The sequence below is a fragment of the Syngnathus floridae genome, unplaced genomic scaffold (genome assembly GCF_059516105.1).
Source record: "Syngnathus floridae isolate MCC-2025c unplaced genomic scaffold, RoL_Sflo_1.0 HiC_scaffold_56, whole genome shotgun sequence".
NCBI lineage: Eukaryota > Metazoa > Chordata > Actinopteri > Syngnathiformes > Syngnathidae > Syngnathus > Syngnathus floridae.
This window is the reverse complement of record NW_028284085.1, coordinates 152,846-163,755: the sequence shown is the minus strand read 5'-3', so window position 1 is coordinate 163,755 and position 10,910 is coordinate 152,846. Positions and strand designations below refer to the sequence as shown.

The window sequence follows — 10,910 nt, the reverse complement described above, 5'->3', positions numbered from 1 at the left end:
CTGAGCCGAACCAAGAGAGACTGCGAGAGGGAGATCCGCCGACTGGTAGGACTGATCAGATGCGCGGTGCGTGGCTATGTTCCCAATTTCGTTGTATACCTGCAGTGCAATGACACCTAAGGCATTCTATTCTATTCTATTTCACAAGAAGAAAATGTCCGGTTGCTCGCTTCGCTTTTGTCACAGCAAAGGTGTTCTAGTCGATTCCAGAAAAAAATTGGCCGGTTGCTCTCTTTGTTTTTGTCACAATTCTGGCAAATGAGTTTGCCCGCCTGCCTGAGCGCTCCCCGTTTGTACATCCAGACGGATGAGATCAAGCTGAAAGACAGAGCGGTTAGTGTTTTGGATGAAGCCCTGGGGCCGGCCACGTCCACCGCCTTCAGCTGCAGACTGCCGAGCAGCAGATCGCTGCCCTGAGGGATTCCCAAAGGGCGGGCCTAAACTACCCTGGAAGTGGGGTCAACGCCGCTACTAGCAATCCTCTTCATTGCGTAAGCCACCTCATCACACACTTGCAGTACGCATGACTTAGTTCGTTGCTGGAGGAAGGTAGCACAAAAACAGTTTTGAACTTTGAACGAGTGCTTGTGTGTGTGTGTTGCGGGGCGTTTTCAGTCTCAGGAGGATCGGGACACGCGACGGTTTCATCTGAAAATCGCTGAGCTCAGCGCAGTCATCAGGAAACTGGAGGATCGAAACGCCCTGCTTTCTGAAGAGCGCAATGAACTGGTAATTTATTGACGGCACGCTTGAAGGTTTGCGCTACGTTTGATGCGCGCCATCCAGCGAGGCACCCATTGCGCTTGCTTATTAGTTGAGCGGCGCGGCGAGTCGGTTGCCTGGTAGATGTCTTTTATTGGGAGCCAAAGCCACGATTCCGTTCAAACCGATGCAAAAGGAATGGATACGTTCTGGCCCGCGTGTTGTGCGTCTTTCACATCCCGCACTTCATGCTTGCAGCTAAAGCGACTGAGAGAAACAGAAAGCCAGTTTCTGCCACTCCTGTACAAAAACAAACGCCTGAGCAGGAAGAATGAAGAACTCTCGCTGGTGCTGTGTCGCCTTGAAAACAAAGTGCGCTTTGTCACCCAGGAGAACGAGGAGATGGCAAGCTTGGTAAGTCGACGCGGACAACGGCGGCGTGCCAACAGAGTCCACTGCATTTGTGTTCCACAGAGAAGGCCTAGTTCGCTCAATGACCTGGACCGCGGTTGCGGCCAGCAGGACGGTGAAATGGAGTTCCTTCAAGTTGTGGAGCAGCGGCACATCATCGACGACTTGTCCAAGGTCTTCAGGCAGGCGACTCGGTGCACGTACGGCAGCGCCGCGCTCGCTCGCTGTCGCCAGGAAACCTTTTCCGTCCAAAGCTTGGCCGGCGGCCGCCATCCAAAAAATTGGCCCCTTAAATTCCGACCTTTCAAGCAGGAGCATTGTGCGCACGCGTTTGAACACGCTTTAGACTTGTTTTGCCGTTTTCAGCAGCTCAAAGCTCCCGTTTTGTCAGCGCCTTTGCCACTCGCTGTGCGCTGAAAACGACGGACTTGCCCGGCTGCTCAGCCCGTCAACCATGAGCCGCGAGCGCGACGTCATTGTCCGTAGGCAGCTAGTGGCAAAATGCACCCTGTTAGAGTTGCGCTCGCTCCAACTTATTTTGCAAGAACCACACGGGAGACAAGTAAGTTCTTTTGGACACCTGCAGGTGGAGAGTCCATCCGTTGTACGAATGAAGTCTGACTCTCGGCTCCTGCACGAGCATTTTAATTAAGAGAAACAGGGTGGGTGTAAGAGTGGATTGAATAGAGGAAGCCCTTGACCTCTAGTCAAAACATAGCAAGGGGTGTTTTACGACTTTGTGTAGGAAGGGATAAGCGATAGGGATAAATAAGGGATAAATAATATTATTTATTACAGGTCGCAGTCAAAGTCAAAGCAACACAATGATACGATAAAGATAATCTGGAAAACCCTGACACACCCTGTAGTTGTCACTTTTGGAAAAGACGAGCGTCCCTCCAATCATCGCCGGTGACGTGTTTTTCAGGCTCTGGAGACAGGAGCTCATGTCAGAAATGTCATTGTGAGTCGCGTTTGTTTCTGCGCCGGAGCCGTTCGTTCCCTTTGCATCCAAAGAATCTCAAAGGCGGATTATTTGTGTCGACAGGAGAGAGATTTGCTGCTACGATACCGACGTCGAGAATCTCTGAGGAGGAACAAAGCGTGAGGTCCTGCAAGGTGAGTCTGTTTGTTTGCGGCTGCTTGGTGTTGCGCAAGATGAAATGGCCTTTTTCTCGCTATCGTTCCTCTCGTCGATTCATCGTGAGGTGTCGCTTCAGTTTGTTCAGAGAGATGTTTGCTTCCGCGCCCGCAGGTCATCGAAACATTTTACGGCTACGACGAAGACGTGTTGGTGGACTCGTACGGATCGTCCTTGTCTTTTCACACCGACAGAACCCCCGACACGGAACCCGAAGAGGTAGCCCGCCATTTCTGCCAGCGTATTGGCACCAAACATTCCTCTTCAGCCTGGAATCGGACTCGTCTTTGCGTCGCGGGTGCTTTGTCGCCGGTCTGACTGATTCTGGTACTAGTGCTGTGTTGCATTGGTGTGTGCATGAAGAGGCGGAGCTTCGCTACCGCCAGCTGACGCAAGAATATCAAGCGCTGCAACGAGCCTACGCTCTGCTAGCCCAGACCAGCGAAAGGGGACTACGACGCCGAGAAGGAGATCAAGGTGGCGCCCCTTCCCGCAACCCCCGGCCGGGTCGCAGCCTCCCCGTTCTCACCCAGCCTCGGGTGTTCTCTGGTCTGAAAGGAGGAGGAGGAGCCTCCCTCCTCCTCCTTTCAGACCAGAGAAAAGCTGATGGTAGAAATGGGTCACTATCAAAGCAGAGTAGCAGATCTGGAGTCAGCGCTGAAGCAACAAGGACAGGTAAGCTCATCAATGAGCACACCTTTTTCTCAGACAAAATAGCTACATTCTTCAGTCACTCATCCGTCTGGCATTACTGGACCAACCCCCCCCCCCCCCCCCCCCGAACGTGGCTGGGAAAATGCGGAGAAAAGCAAATGTCATTTTCCAGTCAACCAAAGAATTTGTGGATGAAAATGACACAACATTCCAAAGCTGTCCACGCGTTTGTCTCTTCTAGAATGTCAAGTGGGTGGAGGAGAAGCAGCTGCTGCGTCAGAGCAATCAGCAGTTGGCCGAAAAGGTGACGGAAAGAAAGGCGCTGGGCGGAGTCGCTTGGCGTCACACCTGTCGGGAAGCCCCGCAGATGAGGTCTGACTGTCTTTTCAGGTCAGGCGGATGGAGGCGGAAGAAGCGCGTCTGAAAGAGCACATCCAGGATATCCGAGACCAAAACGAACTGCTTGAGTTCCGCATCCTGGAGCTGGAGGTGGGAAGACTCGCACAAGCGTGTTGAGGCCAGAGATGTGACGGACGGACGGACGGACGGACGGACGGATGGATGCATGCCTCTGCCTTTCAGGAGAGGGAGTGGCGCTCCCCCGTCTTGAAGTTTCTGCAAGTCCGTTTCCCAGACGGCCTCAGCCCTTTGCAGATCTACTGCGAGGCCGAGGGCGTGAGCGTACGTAAGGCGTCCCTCGCAACCCTAACCTTAACCCGAGGTCCCAGAACACCTTACATTGCTCCTTGCGCCTTTCCCCCGGACATCGTCATCAGTGATCTGATGAAGAAGCTGGACATCCTGGGCTATAACGCCGTAAGTGTATGTCGAACTCCTTATGTTCGCACTCCACGAGACTCGGCGGCTCAAATGTGACTTTTGGAAGGCTTTGCGCTGAAAGAAGCTTGTTGACGCTGTGCCTTTGGGCTCTTGCAGAATCTCACCAACGAGGAGCAGGTGGTCGTGATTCACGCCAGGACCCTTCTCACCCTAGCCGAGAAGGTAACGCGCACGTCCACGCACGCTCTCGCATTCTGCTTATGTGACAGCAGCCTTTCCTCAGTGGTTAGAATACATCAAAGTGACCAAGTCAGCACTTCAACAGAAGATGTTGGACATTGAAAGTGAGAAGGTAGACAGACACGCGACATCAGCCAAGGGGAACTCCGGCAATGTGCCCCAACAATTCTGACCTTGAGCTGTGCTAGGATATGTTCTGCAAGCAGAAGGGCTACCTGGATGAAGAGTTGGACTTCAGGAAGTGTTCCATGGACCAGGCTCATAAGGTAAGCCGCCCTCAAATCTCCCGCCGGACCACTGATGGACGAGGATTGCGGCCCAGAGGATCCTGGAGCTGGAGGCCATGTTGTACGAGGCGCTACCGCAGCGGGACTGCCCCGCCACGGACGGCGAAAAAGCCAGCCACGCTGGCGTGAATGACGTGCTGACGGCGGATCAGAGAGAAGAGCTTAGGAGCGCCGTGGACCAATGGAAGCGAGCCCTGATGTGCGAGTTGAGGGAGCGCGACGCTTGCATCCTCCAAGAGAGAATGGATCTGCTGCACAGCGCGCAACAGGTAAGGGCCCAAAGCCAGCCCGGCACTTACTTGCACGCTTACTGGCTTTTGAATGCCACTTTCCATTTGTCCGTCCTAGAGGAACAAAGAGCTGAAAGAATTCATCGAAGCTCAGAAGAGACAAATCAAACAATTGGAGGAGAAGTTTCTGTTTCTCTTTCTATTCTTCTCCTTGGCCTTCATTCTGTGGCCCTAACACCAGCTGGTGAGTGAGCTCCAGCGGCACCGCACTCGACACCTCCGATACACTGCCAGCCGGTCTCAGACGTTGGCAGACGCTCCGATGCCAACGTATACCCCCCGCCACGGTGACAGAGGCACCGCGTCACACCGGCGCTCATCCAATCAGAAGGCAGGAAAAGCAAATTCACATGCAGGGCACTTTTGAACCAGAAGAGAGCGCCACAAAAAACGGTTGTTGCCCCAAACGCGCACTAAAAAGGGTCAGAATAACAAGAGTCCCACTGGCCAGCCGGGGCCACCCGTCCAGCTGTTTCTTCAGGGGGGAAAAAAATTGGAGTCACCGGTGAGTACATTTTGCATTTAGCTCTGCTTTTCTGCTTCTGTCTTCAAGTGTGTGGCATCCTGCGATCAAAGAGTCAGCCAACCCCAAAGCGGTTGACCTCAACGTCCCACCACCATGCCTACCAGAGCAGGTGACGTGATGCTTTGGACATCCTTCCGTCTCAGATGCCCAAAAGTACTCTTTGCCACATCTGCGGCAATACGGTGTCTTTTCAAAGGTGCAAATAAATCCAGCGTGGGCGGAACACGCACGTCTTCGGTTTTTCCCGCTTTGTTTGTGTGACAGCTGTTGTGAAAATTTTATACAAATAAAGTTGTATAGTACAGGTTTGGCCAAGCCGCAACTCCCGAACCGCATGCGGCTCTTTTATGTTCATATCAACATTTGTGTGTGTGTGTGTGTGTGTGTGGGGGGGGGGGGGGGGGGGGGTTGTGCGTGTTGGCTTCACTTGAGTTCAATTTGGTATTTTGGTCAAAAGCGCATGTGGTGAAATTCCACAAAGTAGGATGGGCAAACACATTTCTTTAAACTATGAGTGTCAATTGGGCTCTCGAAATGGCAGGGAAAAGATGCACAGCAAAACGAAAATACGTAGATGAACACAGGACGTTTTAATCAGAGTGGGAAAGTTTCTATTTTTTGTTGAACGTGATGGCAAACCATTCTGCCTGATATGTCAGACCTCAGCGCATTTCAAAGATTCAAATCTTCAGCGCCATGCACTTCAGCTCACTCCATGCTAACATTGATCAGGCGTCGAACCCGCATCATCATGCTTAAGAGGTGGCCATGCTAACCAGTGCGCCATTATGTCAACGCATAATAACTAAGTCTACTGGTCAAAACAGCGGTTACTATATGACGTCGCTACGTCGTGGTCACGTGACGCAGACAAGACGTCAATGGACGTGGGCAGAGTTAACTTGTTTAAAAGGGAGTAGGCAGAAGAAATATTTAATTTATTTAAATCTATTTTGAGTGCACACCATTATGCCAATGCATAACAACTGTAAATCTACTAAACAAAACAGCGGTTGCTATATGACATCTGCCACGTCGTGGTCACGTGACATACGTGACGTCGATGGGCGTAACTTTCGCCGGAATTCAAATCCGCGGGGAGAGTTAACTTGTTTAAAAGAGAGTGGGCAGAAGAATTATTTAATTTATTTAAATCTATTTGGTGTGTGCGCCATTATGTCAATGCATAACAACTGTAAGTCTACTAAACAAAACAGCGGTTGCTATTTGACGTCTGCCACGTCGTGGTCACGTGACGCGGACGTGACGTCGACGCCTACTTTACATCCCACCGATCACAGGACTCCTCGGCTGCATAACCGTGCCCCCTTCCCAACCAATCGGATTTGCTATACGCGAAAACGACGCCAATGGAAAGAGCTTCCGCCCAAATTTAAATCCGTGGGCGTGGCTCGCAGCAGGAAGTAGGAAAATGGCGGCGATGTTGACAAAGACACAGCGGATGGTAACATACGACTAACAAGAGAAATATTTTTATTTTCTGCTTGCAACTGGACCGTCCAGAGCGTACACGGTAAGTACAACTCATCGTTTTTAAAAAGAAGTACTTTTGTTGCCCTGAAAAGCGAGTGAGCGTGGCGTTTGTGGGGGACGTCGAATTTCGACGATTCTTTCTGGTCAACGGTTGTAAATGATTGTGTTGATTAAAAAAGAAAACTTGATGTAACTCTACTTTTAACTGCCGTTTCAGATAGATTTGGAATTGCATCACATCCAATTTTGCCTAGAGCGTACACGGTAAGTAACACTCGTTGTGTTTAAGGAGATTTACGTTTGTAATAGCAGAAGTGTAGCCGCGTTGCGTTGTACGTGTGAATGTTGGTCCGGGCGAAATGTTAATGTTTAATTTCATTCCTTTAGGTTCCACGGTGTTTGTTGGCTGCAAGTTTTCCACTGCAAGAAGAGGCTCATATCATTGACCAGGAGCGAGCTACAATGGTGAGTAGCCATAACATTTATGTTAAACACTTCCTATTTCATGTCTAACAGTACTTGATTTAACAAATAACCATAAATAAATACAGTGTGGGCACTGAAGTTAACATATGTGATTATACTGCCTAATCTGTCACGGAGTAGATTGTTGCAAAGTAATATAAGATCCAAAGTTGTAATTCAGAATAGTTTTCAAAAGAAGGCCATTAGAATTATATACAAGTCTGATTACCCTGAACAAGCTATTAATTAAATCACAAATTCTTCAATTCAAAGATTTGGTAGATTATCAGACAAATAATGTCTAACAGTAATTGATTTAACACATCACGATAAGTAGATTGAGTGTGGGCACTCTCAAGTTAACATATGTGATTATACTGCCTAATCTGTTACAGAGTATGTTGTTGCCAAGTAATGTAGAATAGATCCAAAGTAGTAATCCAGAATAGTTTTGAAGAGGCCATTAGAATGATAAACAAATCTGATTACCTTGAACATAATAACAAGCTAAGTGTTTAATATGTCCTATGAAGTCAAAATTGGGCACCATCATGTGGTGAAATTTGGAATTGCATCACATCCAATTTTGCCTGGGAACAAACAGATTACATAAATCTTAGTTTTGAATAAGCCACTCCTTCTCAAACAAGTAAACTCTGCCCATTTTGCGCAGTAGATGTTCTGTTAATATCTAGTATTTATACAAAGTCATAATTTAAATTGCTTTCAACCTTCATTCATCGGTTCAACCAACATTACTCGCTCTTATTACCAACTTGTATTGATTTAACTAAGCGTTTAATACTTCCTATCAGGTCTCAAATCGAGATTTGGCAAAATACAATTTCAGCAAATCCAATTTTGCCAGGGAACAAAAATAGATTAAATAAACTAAATAAGTCCTCTTCCCATTAAATAAATCAGAAAAGTCTGTCTTGTAACCAGTCCTCTTCAAACAAGTAAAGTCTGCCCATTTTGTGCCGTAGATTTTGTGTCTATGCCTAGTATTTAAACAAAATCATAATTTAAACGACTTCTTTCCTTCATTCACTTTGGAAATTTGGAATTGCAGCAAATCGAATTTTGGCAGGGAACAAAAATAGATCAATTAAACTAAATAAGTCTTCTTCCCATTAAATAAATTAAAAAAGTCTGTCTTGTAACCAGTCCTTTTCAAACAAGTAAAGTCTGCCCATTTTGTGCCGTCGATTTTGTGTTAATGCCTAGTATTTATACAAAATCATAATTTAAAGGACTTCATTCCTTCATTCACTTTGGAAATTTGGAATTGCAGCACATCAAATTTTGCCTGGGAAGAAAAGTAGATTAAATAAATTTAATAAGTCTTACTACTTCCCATTAAATAAATTAAATACGTCTTACTTGTTCCCACTCCTTTTCAAAACAGTAGTTTAAAACGAGGGCCCTTCACTCAATCTTTAACCTCAACCCCGCACGTTGTGTTGTATCTGTGAATGTTGGTTGTGGCCAAATGATAGTTTTCTTTCATTCGTTTAGGTTCCAAGAAAACTTGATGTAACTCTACTTTTAACTGCCGTTTCAGATAAGCGGGTATTACGTCGCAGTCAAATGCCGCGGATATGACGTAATTGCCCGAACCTCCGCCAAAATTCAAATCTGTTGGCGCGATGGCCGTGAGCCACTGAGCAGCGACGATTATCAACAGAAATATCTTTATTTTCTGCTTGCAACTGGACCGTCTAGAGCGTACACGGTAAGTAACACTCATTGTGTTTAAGGAGATTTACGTTTGTAATAGCAGAAGTGTAGCCGCGTTGCGTTGTACGTGTGAAAATTGGTCGAGGCGAAATGTTAATGTTTAATTTCATTCCTTTAGGTTCCACGGTGTTTGTTGGCTGCAAGTTTTCCACTGCAAGAAGAGGCTCGTATCATTGACCAGGAGCGAGCTACAATGGTGAGTAGCCATAACATTTATGTTAAACACTTCCTATTTCATGTCTAACAGTACTTGATTTAACAAATAACCATAAATAAATACAGTGTGGGCACTGAAGTTAACATATGTGATTATACTGCCTAATCTGTCACGGAGTAGATTGTTGCAAAGTAATATAAGATCCAAAGTTGTAATTCAGAATAGTTTTCAAAAGAAGGCCATTAGAATTATATACAAGTCTGATTACCCTGAACAAGCTATTAATTAAATCACAAATTCTTCAATTCAAAGATTTGGTAGATTATCAGACAAATAATGTCTAACAGTAATTGATTTAACACATCACGATAAGTAGATTGAGTGTGGGCACTCTCAAGTTAACATATGTGATTATACTGCCTAATCTGTTACAGAGTATGTTGTTGCCAAGTAATGTAGAATAGATCCAAAGTAGTAATCCAGAATAGTTTTGAAGAGGCCATTAGAATGATAAACAAATCTGATTACCTTGAACATAATAACAAGCTAAGTGTTTAATATGTCCTATGAAGTCAAAATTGGGCACCATCATGTGGTGAAATTTGGAATTGCATCACATCCAATTTTGCCTGGGAACAAACAGATTACATAAATCTTAGTTTTGAATAAGCCACTCCTTCTCAAACAAGTAAACTCTGCCCATTTTGCGCAGTAGATGTTCTGTTAATATCTAGTATTTATACAAAGTCATAATTTAAATTGCTTTCAACCTTCATTCATCGGTTCAACCAACATTACTCTTATTACCAACTTGTATTGATTTAACTAAGCGTTTAATACTTCCTATCAGGTCTCAAATCGAGATTTGGCAAAATACAATTTCAGCAAATCCAATTTTGCCAGGGAACAAAAATAGATTAAATAAACTAAATAAGTCCTCTTCCCATTAAATAAATCAGAAAAGTCTGTCTTGTAACCAGTCCTCTTCAAACAAGTAAAGTCTGCCCATTTTGTGCCGTAGATTTTGTGTCTATGCCTAGTATTTAAACAAAATCATAATTTAAACGACTTCTTTCCTTCATTCACTTTGGAAATTTGGAATTGCAGCAAATCGAATTTTGGCAGGGAACAAAAATAGATCAATTAAACTAAATAAGTCTTCTTCCCATTAAATAAATTAAAAAAGTCTGTCTTGTAACCAGTCCTTTTCAAACAAGTAAAGTCTGCCCATTTTGTGCCGTCGATTTTGTGTTAATGCCTAGTATTTATACAAAATCATAATTTAAAGGACTTCATTCCTTCATTCACTTTGGAAATTTGGAATTGCAGCACATCAAATTTTGCCTGGGAAGAAAAGTAGATTAAATAAATTTAATAAGTCTTACTACTTCCCATTAAATAAATTAAATACGTCTTACTTGTTCCCACTCCTTTTCAAAACAGTAGTTTAAAACGAGGGCCCTTCACTCAATCTTTAACCCCAACCCCGCACGTTGTGTTGTATCTGTGAATGTTGGTTGTGGCCAAATGATAGTTTTCTTTCATTCGTTTAGGTTCCAAGAAAACTTGATGTAACTCTACTTTTAACTGCCGTTTCAGATAAGCGGGTATTACGTCGCAGTCATGTGCCGTGGATATGACGTAATTGCCCGAACCTCCGCCAAAATTCAAATCTGTTGGCGCGATGGCCGTGAGCCACTGAGCAGCGACGATTATCAACAGAAATATCTTTATTTTCTGCTTGCAACTGGACCGTCTAGAGCGTACACGGTAAGTAACACTCATTGTGTTTAAGGAGATTTACGTTTGTAATAGCAGAAGTGTAGCCGCGTTGCGTTGTACGTGTGAAAATTGGTCGAGGCGAAATGTTACTGTTTAATTTCATTCCTTTAGGTTCCACGGTGTTTGTTGGCTGCAAGTTTTCCACTGCAAGAAGAGGCTCGTATCATTGACCAGGAGCGAGCTACAATGGTGAGTAGCCATAACATTTATGTTAAACACTTCCTATTTCATGTCTAACAGT

The 10,910-nt window shown here is 45.4% G+C and overlaps 1 long non-coding RNA gene across 1 annotated transcript; it reads left to right on the top strand.

Moving 5' to 3' along the window:
• The first annotated feature begins 1,906 nt into the window (after window positions 1–1,906).
• Window positions 1,907–2,814, top strand: LOC148378249 (uncharacterized). Its single transcript, XR_015856066.1, has 4 exons — window positions 1,907–2,077; window positions 2,162–2,232; window positions 2,369–2,473; window positions 2,618–2,814. It is a non-coding gene; the product is annotated as an uncharacterized LOC148378249 (long non-coding RNA).
• Window positions 2,815–10,910: the final 8,096 nt, after the last annotated feature.